This window comes from Dipteris shenzhenensis, chromosome 19, assembly GCF_047967505.1.
Source record: "Dipteris shenzhenensis isolate YYH24624 ecotype China chromosome 19, Dip_SZ_1.0, whole genome shotgun sequence".
NCBI classification, from domain to species: Eukaryota; Viridiplantae; Streptophyta; class Polypodiopsida; order Gleicheniales; family Dipteridaceae; genus Dipteris; species Dipteris shenzhenensis.
In genome coordinates this window covers 9,910,485-9,920,871 of record NC_141614.1, presented here as the reverse complement: position 1 = coordinate 9,920,871, position 10,387 = coordinate 9,910,485, and the positions used below count along the sequence as shown (strand labels likewise).

The window sequence follows — 10,387 nt, the reverse complement described above, 5'->3', positions numbered from 1 at the left end:
AAACATGTCGTTGAATGCCATGCTGCTGTAAATATATAGTAAACTCTTTAAACATATATATTCTCCCCCTCCATCCGAAAGACTTCTCACGCATGAAATAAACCCAAGTCAATGAATGAGACATAATATTTACGCCCACTCATGTTGGGCTAAGAAACTATCCATACATCCTAATGAATAAGTTCAAGCATCTTCTATGCTCTCTTTCTTTCAGTAGGAAATGGCTTCCTTGCTTGATTGGCAAACTAGCAAGCATTGCATATGCATGACGGCCCAACCGCCTTGAATTGCAATACACCTGCAACAGTTCCGAAACCTGGGAGACCTTGCAATCGCTAACCAATGCACTTGTGCCACAATTTGAGATCTAAAATTTCAGCATGTAGCATATGGCTGGAAATCAAGTGCAAGGACAACCACATGCAGAGGTTGCATGCGGGTCAGGAAGTGGAGTCACTACCGTAGAAATGGTGAATCCATGGTCAGCTCGTGTGAAAATGCAAGAGATACAAGAATACTTTTGAATGTCAAGAGTATGGCTGATATTATAGTAGCAAATCAGTCTGAAAATCATGAGTCTACTGGCTCCATGTCAGCGCCAAATAGTCCACATTCTCATGCTGAAGGAAGCACTACTGTTCAGCCACATGATGCTGAATTTTCCAGCCCAGATGTGACACCAGGGGTTGCTGTTTTTGAGCAGCAAATTGCCCTAAAACCTCATGCTAAAGGTACATCAGAAAGCACTTTACCTTGTAGGTCCACTCAGGTGAGATACCTAGTGCAAAGGCTTACTTATGATGGGTTTGTGGCAGTGCACCATGCCTACATGACAAATGTGTTACAAGATATGGAACCCAAGAAGTTTGAGGATGCCATTGAGCAGCCACAGTAGATACAGGCTATGGATATCTTATCCCGCATTCTAGATATAGTTGTGTTGTTGTTCTAGTGCCCACGTATATATGACACACTTAGTGTATGTTGTATTGCGTGAGATGCTTAGTTAGAAGAACAAGAAGGCGGCTTAGTTAAAAGAACAAGAAGAAGGCTTCCTCCATCTTCCCTCTCTGCTGTGTGTATACTTCCTGATTCATATCGCTTAAGGCTTCCTCCATCTTCCCTCTCTGCTGTGTATACTTCCTGATTCATATCGCTTTCGTAACATTCAAGACTACCAGAACTAGCTGCTAGTCAAAGGTTGAAGCACATTGAAGACGGGGATCACTACCCGGGATTGCGTCTTTATTGGGGAGACATAGCAGATGGACTGGTGTAGAGGATGGCCCAGCTTCATCAGGGGCAGGAGCTTGGGAAGATTATGGTCTTAGAGAGGAGGATCAAAATGGTTCAACCTCTGTCATCGCTAGTCCAAGGGAGGCCAGGGGTAGAGGGAACTGATGTCAATTGGAGGTTGATCGAGATTCATTAGCCCCATCTACGAAATAGATCTCCACTATGGGGTCCTTGATAGGGTTGGTAATGCCTAAGGCAGTGTCAAAACGAGTCGCATAGCACCTAACGGGTGAGTGTTTCCTCCATTTTAGGTTGTGGATATTATTCTGCATAGCTTCCACCGACTACTAAGTAATCTTTCGAGTTCCCACAGGGGCCTGGCATAGTAGTGGGGCAACTCCAGCATAGTAGTCTTGGGAAGCTTGTGAATCCGAGCAGCAATAAGGCGTTGCCCAGCCTTATAGATGCTATGTTAACAAGTTGCTCTCGGTCCTGGACAAAAAGATCGAAGGCTGCGTATGGTGCGGTCATAAACAAAAATCGCGAGTGTGACCAGCACAAGTACGCTCTGATGGATAGGCTCAGTCTTTGCCTACCGCAGGCTGATCATCTTCTCTTCAAAGAATCTAGTTAACTAGTCCCAGTGTACTGAGCTTGAGTGATCAAGTACCCAGCCAGTTATTAGCCAAGTAATCTAAGGCCTGGGCGATGTGAACCATATTTTTCCAGGGAATTCGCCAATGAGACTCGATGGCATTCCTGTCTAGTGATCATTCTGAAACAATAAAGGATGTAATGGAAATGGCTCGGGCAGGATTAATTTTCTAAGAGCTGCAAGAGGCATAGGGAGTGTGGCTGTGCTGGTCGAAGCTATAACAATTACTCTACCTGTTTTTTGTTCTACTTACTCAGGCTCCTTTCTCGGCCAATGTCTCTTGGGGTTGCTCGGTGGTAGCCTTATCATTTGTAGGCATCTCTTGCCTAGGCCGGTTAGTGCCCACCTCATCTGTGGCTGCCTTGCTAGTATTCATCTCTAAGTTAGAATGTCCCTTGGAGCTACCCTTGCCATAATTCACCTCCGAGGCCTTCTGACCACTGTGGTCATTGTGCTCCTCGGAGCTCTATTCTTTAACAGAAAGTTGCTTGCTATCGTCCTTGGCCCCAGATGACCTTGCTCCTCCAGTGGATGTGGGAATGGAATTGGCTCAATGTACCTCACCGGATGTGAGTCTATGGTGCATCATACACAAATGTGGTTCAAGCTTGCAATGTGTACGTATGGCCTTTGCTGATAGCTTTGAGCTGCAACTTAAAAGTATTCTCAAAGGTAGAGAACCAGTCTACCTCTTGAGTATCCTCCACATCCGAGACACATACTCGAAGACTTTCATTGAATGCCTTGCTGATTAGATAGTAGATACCTTGTTGCCAAAGTAGGCATCACAATGTTCGTTGGCTGCCATTAGACCTAGAGCTACTAGGGTCTTCAGTCGGAACACCTCGTCGAACAAACTAGAGGTCCAACGAACGTACACATCTTGTATGATCTCACTATGATCCTCGTCATAATAAGAGTAATGACATTAGGCACCAAATTCTTTTTGAATGTCATGATAGTCTGAGTGCTGAACACCCGAGAGTTCAAAAGACATATGTGCTTTTGAAAAGACAATTCTTTTGTCCTAGAATAGGTAAGGACGTCCAAGTTTATGTATTGAAGTGCTAAAAATGCCAGGTCAATAAGGTTGAATGCCTTAAGGTAGGAGGTCTCCTACACCCATTGGAGATTCTGTCTGGCAAATGGGAAAGCATCTCCATCGATTTTATTGTGGGATTACCTAGGACACAGAGAGGGCACAACTCTGTGTGATCGATTGACCAAGATGGCTCATTTTATTCCTGTCAATGAAGATGTTAAAACTCTAGAATCAGTTAGGCTATTTGTGGAGCGTATCTATAGACTATATGGGCTACTAGCAGGTATTGTTAGTGATCAGGATAGCAAATTTAACCGCCATTTTTGGAGGGATGTGTTTAAGAGGTTAGAAAATTCATTGAATATGAGCACTGCGGCGGATCATCCATAGAGTGATGGTCAAACTGAAAGAGTCAATCCAATCATTGAGTATATGCTTCAAGCAAATGTAAGTAAACGGCAAACTAATTGGGAACAATATCTGCCCATATTAGAATTTGCATATAATTGTGCCAAACATTCAGCTACAGGTTTTAGTCCATTCATGATGATGTATGGATTTCAAGCAAGAGCCCCAATGGCAGTGGGACTCAAAAAAGAGAAGCTTCAAGCGGCCAAATACTTTTTTGAAGATATGAATCAAACGCTTAAGTTAGCTAAAGATAGCATAAGAAGAGCTCATGATAGAGCACAAAGTTATTCAGACACCCACCGTAGAAGGTTGGAGTTTGAAGTAAATGAGGAAGTCTACTTCAAGGTACTTGAATCTTCAGAATCTCTAAAAACTGCTAAATGTCCAAAGTTGTCTCCTAGGTATTGTGGACCATTTACAATACTTAACAGTATTGGAGAACTTGCTTACAATTTCGCCTTACGTGAGGGATGTAGAGCACATCCAGTTTTTCATGTTAGTAGGCTAAAAAGAAAATTAGGAGATAATGATAATCTCATTGGAAATGAAGTCCTAGTTGAACTCATTGAACCTGCATCTTTACCACACGAACCAGAAAGAATTTTAGATAAAAAAGAAAAAAGAACACGACATACTATCTGGCAAGAATGTCAAATTGCTATGAATGAAGAAATGGAAGCTTCATACAAAAATAATACTTGGCAAAGTAAATTGCAATCCAAATGGAAGCATTGAAAGATAGAAAACCAGACTAGTTGCAAAACGTTTTGCTCACTGGCAGTAGTAATATGGTCAAAATTGTGATGAGACTTATGCTCCACTAGCAAAGATGGATTCCATAAGATTTTTAATAACACTAGTGACACTCAACAAATGGAATGTGTACCAGCTAGATGTCAAAATTTATTTTCTTAATGGTTACCTAGACGAGGAAGCCTACATGCAACAACCAATAGGGTATGTTGAAATAGTAAAAGAGCGTCAAGTTTACCATCTCAAGTAAAGTCTCAGTGGCTTAAAGCAAGCACATAGAAGTTGGTATATTAGAATCGACAAGTATTTTGCTAATCTAGAAAACATGAAGTCTAATGCAGATCTTACTCTCTACTAATGCAAGGAAAGACATTACTATTGTACTTTGTATGTAGATGATCTAATTGTGATAGGAAGTAATGATAGCTTCATGAGCCAGCTGAAACAAGAATTATCTGCAAAGTTTGACATGAACAATCTTGGATTTATGCACTATTGCCTTGGAATTGAGTTCTAGAGAGATTCAAACAGCACCTTCATGAGCCAGCTAAAATATGTGGACAGTCTCCTAAAGAAGTTTCATATGGCAGATTACAAGATTGCAGCCACTCCCATGGAATAGAGTTTGAAACTTACCAAAGATCTAGAAAATCCTACAGCCTCACTGACAAGTACTATCGGTAGCTCATCGGATCTCTTATGTATATGACTATCACAAGGCTAGATATTTCTTATGTAGTAAGTTCACTTACACAATTTATGGCAAATCCAAAACAGTCTCACTGGAATGCAGCCAAGAGAGTCTTAAGGTACATTAGAGGTACAAGACAATTCGGAATAGAATACAGAGGAACTCATCCAAGGTCGCATGGATATTGTGACAGCGACTAGGCACACAAGGATATGGATTTTTCCTTGGTTAAGGTGCTATATCATGGTTGTCAAACAAGCAGCCAACTATTTCTTTTCTTTAATTGAAGCAAATATAGGGAACTCACAACATGTACATGTGAGGTTATATGGCTCAGAAGACTATTGTCAAAAATAAATTACTTAGATGAGTCAAAGCCAACAGCAATATATTGTGATAGTCAATCAGCTCAAGCGTTAGCCAAGAATCTAGTATATCACTCTATAACAAAGCATAATGATGTTGGAGAGCACTTAAGTAGAGAAAGAGTGTTACTTGGTGACATCACATTGCATCCTTGTGATAGTAAGAGAACGTGTTAGACATCTTTACCAAACCACTTGAGAAAGAGGTTTTTGAGGAACACCGACAAGCTCTTGGTTTTGACTCCAAAGGAAGGACATTCCCATGAAAGGGGTGTGATGGGAATGTAATGCTCAATCCTTCTTTGATTCCCCATAATCATCATCTTGAGGGAAGGCCTACTTCCATGGTGCTGATTTTGAGGGAAGGTCTTGAGGAATCATCTCAACATCATGTGATCATGTTTGATATTGTGCATAGTACTAACCAAAAGAGTGCTAAAAGACATCGATAGTCATTTGTGGTGTGATCTCTAGCTATGACCTCTGTTTTCCTCTCCACTGTTCGCTTATCCTCTCTCCATATTTTTTCAATCTCATCTAGGTTGCCTCAAAATAGGTGTAGCTGTAACTCGGCTTTTCAAGTCATGAAAGCTAATAGATAACTGAGTCATCCATTCAAACTTGGCATCGTTTTTAGTTAATTCATACAATGGAGCTATAATCTTGACAAAATCCTTGATAAAATGTCTGTTAAAACTGATAAAGCCCACAAAAGAACACAATTGAGTTGGATTCTCAAGCTCTAGCATTATAAAATTTACCTAGCTCGGTGTGTATACCATCTTGAGAAATGATATGCCCTAGCAAGATACCAATTCGGACACTTGAACACACTCTTGGGAAGGTTTAAGGAAATGCTAGCTTGCTTACATCTCTGAAAGACATTTTCGATGAAGCCAAGACGATCAGTGTGTGTAGAATACACACAAAAATCATTCAAATAAATGGCGATGAATTTAGTTACATAGTCTCTGAAATTCTCTACCATGAACTTATGAAAATTTAATGGTGCATTTCTCAAACCAAAAGGTATTACTCGGGTTGCGGAAGCACGCCATTCTATAATGAAGGTAGTTTTAGATCTTTTGGAGCTACAATAACTTGCTTGTAGCCATTGTAACCATCCATAAATGAGTAAATCTCTTGTCTTGTAACTTGATCCAAGCTTCCATTTGTGAAAGGTATTGGAAATGGATCAGGAACAATTTGTACATTCAACTTTTGATAGTCCATGCACACTCAGAGTTTACCATTTTTCTTTGGGACTACCATAATGGGGAATAACCAATCACTATGGTCAATAACATAAATGAATCCAACATGAAGAAGTCTATCTAACTTAGCTTTTACTTGTTTAGCATAATTTGGATTCATCTTGTACCTTTGTTGCCAAATTGGTTTAGCATGTGGCACTAGAGGTATTCTATGTTGATACAACTTAGGGGGAACTATCCGAAGATCAATATAGTTCCTGGAAAAAACATCCTTAGACTTGGTGAACAGTTCTTTAACAACTTTAAGTTGCTCAGAGGGGAGATTGGCACTTACCACCACCATTGTTGCAAGTTTTCCTTCTATTCCAAGATTGAGTTCTTGGGTTGGTTCTGGTTGCTCAGTTCCAAGATGTGTAATGGTTATTGGTGTCTCGTCCAGTTCCCTTTCTCCTTCAATGTCTTCAGTGAAATTTATTTGGAAATAATTGCTTTTGTTTAGCAATTTGCTCGGCCTTCAATTTCTGTTTGATGTCAGCAACCACTTGGAAAACATCAAATCTCACCAATAGGAAGTATCTATAATTCTAGTAGAGCAGGCGTAACTCCCATTAGGGGAATTTTGGACTCAAAAAGGGCCTCATAAGGAGTGGATTAGCAAAATGAATTAAGAACTAATCAGGTCTATAGAGGGTCCCATTACCCCCATATGAGTCTAAAAAAGTACACCTCCCTAGGCTTTGGTAGTCCCAAAAAGTGCACCTCCCTCTCCCATTTGGAGGATCCCCACCATGTGCAAGAAGTCCATGCTCTTTATACCCCAAGGTGGTCCCCGCTCCTAAAAAGTATCTCGCGGGTACTACTCCTCCCAAAAATTTGAAATTTTTCAAAAGTGCCAAAAATTACCTGAAACCCTTCCAAACCTTCCCCCAAACCATGCATATGCACCCAAATCCCTTTCCAACCCTCCTACTCACCACATTCACTTTTCAATGCCTCAATCCTTCTTCTTCTCACCTAATCACTTTCTGACCCTTGAATCCTTTTTCTTCTCACCATAATTATTTTTGGTCGCTTTTCTAACCCTCTCATGGCTCCATTGCAAGATTCTCCTATAATATGGTGCTTGGTAGTGTAACAACAAAGCTATTTTGTAATCTAATTTTTTTAATTACTTTCACTCAATAACTCAAATCTATTTTCTCACATCTCTCATTGTTCCATTTCAATGTTACCAACAAGAAGTAGAAGTGTTTCCTAAGTTACAAGCGCATGTGACAAAATGTGTTCTTGGCAGGTTGCGGTGGTGCAAGCAATCAATCAAAGGGTGCAAGCTACATGGTGCATGAGGGCTATGACTAGGGATTATGAACTACCTTCTCCATGTAGCTTATTTGATAAACATTATTCAAATCTTTTCAAATATGTGGAAGTAATCTCGATTGGATTTCAAGGAACTTGAGCATGGATGGATAGAACATTGAGGCAATCAAAGGTAGAGGGAAGAATCTTCTTTAACATGATGGAAGTGGTCATTCTTTAGCATTTACCACTATACCCATCAACATTTACCTGTCTTGTATGTGTCCTTTTCCTTTAAAGGACACCTATTATATTATAGCGTGTCCTTTTGTAGACACTATATTTTGGCTCCCCAATGGAGGTTGCTTGTACTTGCCCTTTCTATGGTAATTGATATTATTTCATTCTAAAATAAATAAATGTTATCATTCGCATGAAATAAAGTAAAATCATAATCTATGTTGTTTTATTATTTTGTCTTATTCTTGCTGCTTGTTGAAATTTACCCAAAACTCAATTTCAAAAAGGCCTCGACCTCAATGTGCATGTGGGTGTGCAATTGGATCAAACAATGTGAGTTTGGCCCAAATCTGTGCTTGGCCAAGAGGACTTTGTTGTGTCTTATAACATTACTTCTTGCCCCTAATCAGCCCCTTCCTGGTGATTAGCAAGTTTCTCTATAATGAACACCAATACACCCCATTAGCCACACATCTATACAAAAAATGAGTTGAGCCAAGAAGAACAAGTATTGTGTAAACAAAGAAAGACAACCACTTGAACTAGGCTTCAACAAGATTGAGCCCCAAATAGTGGTTCCTAGTAAGTAAAAGAGAAAAGATGATTTGGAAAAATATTAGGCAATCTTAACCCCCCCCCAAAAAAAAAAACTATTAGGCATCCTTGATTTGTTGGGAACCAGTATTTGGGGCATGGAGAGACATTCCCCCAAAAGAAATTTTGAGAAAAAAATGGCCAGATGGCCCTAGGTGTGAGCAGAGTGTTTGGGGCATGGAGAAACATTCCCCAAAAAAAAATTTTGAAAAAAAATGGCGAGGCCAGATGGCCCTAGGTGTGAGCAGGCGCGCCAAAAGTCGCACCTACTCACACCTAGGGCCATCTGGCTATTTTTTTTGGGGGAATATCTCTCCATGCCCTAGGTCCCGGTCTAGCCAAAAGTTGTGCCTGCTCACATCTAGGGCCATCTGGCCATTTTTTTTCAAAATTTTTTTGGGGCAATGTCTCTCCATGCCCCAAACACTGTTGGGAACCAATATTTGGGGCATGGAGAGACAGTCCCCCGAAAAAATTTTTGAAAAAAAATGGCCAGATCTACTCACCCCTAGAGCTGAATGTTGTCCCTCCATGCCCCAAATACTAGTGGGACAATATTTGGGGCATGGAGAGACATTCCCCCAAAAAAATTTTGGAAAAAAATGGCCAGATGGCCCTAGGTCTGAGCAGGCGCGACTTTTGGCCAGACGGGGACCTCTCACCTGCTCACACCTAGGGCCATCTGGCCCTTTTTTTCCAAAATTTTTTTGGAGGAATGTCTCTCCATGCCCCAAAAACTGGTCCCCAACAATATTTGGGACATGGAGAGACATTCCCCCTAAAAAAATTGAAAAAAAATGGCCAGATGGCCCTAGGTGTGAGCAGCCGTGACTTTTGGCTAGATGGGGACCAAGTGTGAGGGACCAGGTCCTCGGCCCTTAGTTTTTCTATGCATCGGATCTTCCTTGACCCGGCACCCTCACCATAGGCACACCTAGGACTCACCAGCCCCAAGCACACCCAGAGCTAATCTCAGCTCGTTTTGCATCCCGCGATGCCTCTGTGTTTTTTGGCCAACACAGGCCCTGGCACGTGTGCACCTAGATAGCCGTTTCACATTCCCAGCCATAGCGTGTCCTCCACTAGACTGCTGTTCACAGATCCTCTGATTTTCACACCCCTTCTTGGGCCACTTCTCCTCAAACGGTTTCGGCTGCCCTGTAGCTCATCCTGGGCAAAACCCTCTTGTATCCTAGCCTACCGGTGAAGACACATAGGCTCACGGGCCTGCGCAACACCTACCTTCCTTGGATAGGGTCCCCAATTCAAAGTTCACACGAAACGCCTGCCCCTGTCTGGCCAAAAGTCACGCTTGCTCACACCTAGGGCCATCTAGCCATTTTTTTTCAAATTTTTTTAAAAAGGAATATCTCTCCATGCCCCAAATACTGGTCCCCAATAGTGTTTAAAATTTGAAAAAAAATTGCCAGATGGCCCCAGGTGTGAGTAGATGGGCCAAAAGTCACGCCTCCTCACATCTGGGGTCATCTAGCCTTTTTTTTTCAAATTTTTTTTGGGGGAATGTTTCTCCATGCCCCAAATCAAATCAATTGCACCTGCATGTAGGCATGGGGACCATTATTTGGGACATGGAGAAACATTCTCCCAAAGAAAATTTGAAAAAAAATGGCTAGATGGCCCCTGATGTGAGCAGGCATAACTTTTGCCCATCTGGTCACACCGTCCCCGTCTGGCCAAAAGTTGCGCCTACTCACACCTAGGGCCATCTGGCCATTTTTTTTCAAATTTTTTTTGGGGAATGTCTCTCCATGCCCTAAATAGTGGTCCCTAATAGTGTTTGGTGCATGGAGAGACATTCCCCCAAAAAAAATTTGAAAAAAAATGGCCAGATGGCCCCAAGTGTGAGCAGATGGGCAAAAAGTCACA

General features: G+C 41.5%; 1 pseudogene; it reads left to right on the top strand.

Annotated features, from left to right (window-relative positions):
- Positions 1–478: 478 nt before the first annotated feature.
- LOC147890051 (calmodulin-like protein 2 pseudogene) overlaps positions 479–10,387 on the top strand; it is a 19,757-nt pseudogene continuing 9,848 nt past the window's right edge.